At 48.8% G+C, this 3,621-nt stretch overlaps 1 protein-coding gene across 1 annotated transcript in view; it reads right to left on the bottom strand.

Annotated features, from left to right (window-relative positions):
- The window catches only part of LOC105555557 (suppressyn), an 8,812-nt gene extending 8,306 nt beyond the window's left edge, over nt 1–506 (bottom strand). The window contains exon 1 of the mRNA XM_012002549.1: nt 211–506. The gene's annotated coding sequence lies outside the window, so the exon portion shown is untranslated. The remainder of the gene's footprint in view (nt 1–210) is intronic.
- Between the last annotated feature and the right edge of the window lie 3,115 nt (nt 507–3,621).

Raw genomic sequence — 3,621 nt, 5'->3', positions numbered from 1 at the left:
GGGATTTCACCATCTTGGCCAGGCTGGTCTCGAACTCCTGACCTCGTGATCCAGCAGCCTCGGCCTCCCAAAATGCTGGGATTACAGGCGTGAGCCACCATGCATAGTCATGATATAGCCTTCTTGGACCAACATTGGATTTTGGGGCCAGAGAAACCAAGAGAGGCCATGTGGATTTTTCCCTGTTAACTGGGCTCCCAGGAAACTTACCAGTAGGCGAGATCAGTGACCAATGTGCAGGCCCAGAGAGGCGACTAGAGGCTGAGCAGCTTCCTGTGTCCGGCTGCTGTGGCCTGCTCTCCGGGATGGAGGGGTGGTAGGTGCATGGCGGACGTGGACTGAAGCCCCTCGCAGGTCTCAGCACTGGATGCAAGGCTCTTGCATTGGTTGGAACCCTGAGAACTCGCAAACAGACAACACGAGACAGTGTGGAGCAAAACGCTGTTTTAATGAGCGCCTGGGTGCAGACGGTCTGAGGCCGAAAATGGATCAGCCCCAAGTGAGGACAGAGCAGGGGTTTTATAGTCCTCTGTAAACAGGAATTGTCCCAGCCTGACGTGACTGCTATGTAGCACTGGGACAGCCTCCCTCTTGATCTTCAGAGGGTATGTGTCTTCCAGCCAGCTCTTTTCCTGCCTCTGCTATCTTGCTGCTGGCGCTCGTTTGCGCCTTAGGACTGGCCTGAGAAGGAGGAGTTATTCATTCTCTCAAGCTTTCAGGCCCAGGGGAGAATCTTTCAATCAGGACTTCCTGAGGCGGTGTTCCGGGTGCGTACCCGACCTTGGCAAAATAAACTTGTCACGGGTGCATGCCCAACCTTGGCAAAATAAACTTTCTAAATTAACAGAGACCTGTCTCAGATTTTCCAGGTTCACACCCAAAATGATCTCAAACTCCTGGCCTCAAGTAATCTATCTGCCTTGGCCTCCCAAAGTGCTGGGATTACAGGTGTGAGCCATTGTGCCTGGCCTCAAGTGGGATTTTTTTTTTTTTTTTTTTTTTTTAAATTCTGAGACAGAGTCTAACTCTATTGCCCAGGCTGGAGTGCAGTGGTGAAATCTTGGCTCAGTGCAACCTCCATCTCCCGGGTTCAAGGAATTCTCCTGCCTCAGCCTCCCAAGTACCTGGGACTACATGTGCACACCATTACGCCCAGCTAATTATTATTGTTTTTGTAGAGATGGGGTTTTGCCATGTTGGCCAGGCTGGTCTCAAAGTCCTGACCTCAAATGACCTCAAATGATCCAGCCTGCCTTGGCCTCACAAAGTGCTGAGATTATAGGCATGAGCCACCACACTCACCCACAAATGGGTTTGTAAAGGAAAAAAGAGGCACTTGCTAAATTGCTCGCCAACAATTTACATTAAAATACAAAAACAATTTATTTTCTTGTTCTTTGTATCACAAATTCTACAAATTTAGAAACATGAGTGTAATGAGTGAAGCAGGTATTCAGGGACTAAATGACTAAACAATTGCACTAGGCATGGGTAGAGGGGACGAGTGAAGTCCCCAGCTGAGGTCTCTCTGTGCAAGCCTAGCAGAGCACAGAACGTTCTGGGCTATCTTTTCACCCAGGGAATACAGGGGGCAGGACAAATCTAGGGGCATAGACAAGCTGGGGATGGCTGCACCTCGTCGAGTGACTGACACAGGCAGCCAGTGTGTGAGCCCAAAGCGTCCCAGACACCTCTCAGCCAATGTGGAAAGTTTATTTTGCCAAGTTTACAGATGCACCTGTGACAGCCTCAGGAGGACCTGAGGACATGTGCCCAAGGTGGTCGGGTACACTTGCTTTCATACATGTTAGGGAGACATGAGACATCAATTAATATGTGTGAGGCCAGCCATGGTGGCTCACGCCTGTAATCCCAGCACTTTGGGAGGCCGAGGTAGGCGGATCACCTGAGGTCAGGAGTTTGAGACCAGCCTGGCCAACATAGTGAAACCCCATCTCTACTAAAAATAAAAAATTAGCCAGGTGTGGTGTCGGGTGCCTGTAGTCCCAGCTACTTGGGAGGCCAAGGCAGGAGAATCGCCTGAACCTGGGAGGTGGAGGTTGCGGCGAGCCAAGATGGCGCCACTGCACTCCAGCCTGGACAACAGAGTGAGACTCCATCTCAAAAAAAAAAAAAAAAAAAAAAAAAGGTTGCATTCTTTTGAGTCCTTGATCAGTCTTCCACTGAATACACAATTGAGTCTGGTTCAGTGAATCTGCATTTTTACATAAACAATAGGGCAGAGGAAGCCATCAGATGTGCGTTTGTCTCAGGGGAACCTCAGAGGGATGACTGAGTTGTCTGTCGGTTGTCCACAGGAATTTCCTTATGAGCAAATTGTGAAGGAGATACATATTTTCTTATCTTTGTACCTATTTTATTTAGGAGTAGAATGGGAGGCAGTTTTCCTAACATGGTTCCCAGCTTGACTCTTCCCTTGGCTTAGTGATTTGGGGGTCCCGAGATTTATTTTCCTTTCACAGGTGTCTTGAAACTGCCTTTGAAAAATGGTGACAGTCGGAGAAATCTGGCAGAGTAGACTCCACCTTGCTTCTGAATCTCTAGCGGTTCTTGCTCATTCCTGGGCGTAGGCCAAGCTAACCATGGAGGAATTTCGTTTGTAATTCAACTTGAAATCAAGGATGTTAATAGTCCCTTCCTGACACTAACACCCTCCTTGCTCAGGGACCAAAAGCTGCCTTTCAAAGACTAATGAAAGGCCACAAGAATAATATTATGGGACAGGCCTGAATAAATGTAGGTGTAATTTCTTTCTTTCTTTCTTTCTTTTTTTCCTTTTGAGACAAAGTCTCGCTCTGTCACCCAGGCTGGAGCACAGTGGCACTATCTTGGTTCACCACAATCTCCACCTCCCAGGTTCAAGCAATTCTCCTGCCTTAGCCTCCCGAGCAGCTGGGACTACAGGCGCATGCCACCGTGCCCGGCTAATTTTTGTATTTTTAGTAGTAACGGGGTTTCATTATGTTGGCCAGGCTGGTCTTGAACTCCGGACGTCGTGACCTGCCCGTCTCTGCCTCCCAAAGTACTGGGATTACAGGCATGAGCCACCGTACCCAGGAGTGTAGTTCCTTTCTTTTTCTTTTCTTTTTTTTTTTTTATTTTTTTCAGACAGCGTCTCACTCTGTTGCTTAGGCTGGAGTGCAGTGGTATAAACTTGGCTCACTTGCAACCTCCATCGCCTGAGCTCAGTATCTGGGACCACAGGCGCGTGCCACCACGCCCAGCTAAGTTTTTGTAGTTTTTATAGAGATGGGGATTTCGCCTTGTTGTTCAGGCTGGTCTGGAACTCCTGGGCTCAAAGGATCCTCCCACCTTGGCCTCCCGAAGTGTTGGGATTACAGGCGTGAGCCACTATACTGGGCCTGTAATGCTTTACTGACCAGGAACCAGAGGCGGCTGGATTTGTGACTTCCTCATTTGCTCCAATAGATAACATCACTGTTGTAGAACCTATGTCATGCGCGTCCCTGTGAAGAGACCACCAAACAGGCTTTGTGTGAGCAATAAAGCTTTTTAATCACCTGGGTGCAAGCGGGCTGAGTCCGAAAAGAGAGTCAGCAAAGAGAGTCAGCGAAGGGAGATAAGGGTGGGGCCGTTTTA

Source organism: Mandrillus leucophaeus, unplaced genomic scaffold (assembly GCF_000951045.1).
Source record: "Mandrillus leucophaeus isolate KB7577 unplaced genomic scaffold, Mleu.le_1.0 Scaffold69, whole genome shotgun sequence".
NCBI classification, from domain to species: domain Eukaryota; kingdom Metazoa; phylum Chordata; class Mammalia; order Primates; family Cercopithecidae; genus Mandrillus; species Mandrillus leucophaeus.
This window is presented reverse-complemented; position numbering and strand designations above follow the sequence as displayed.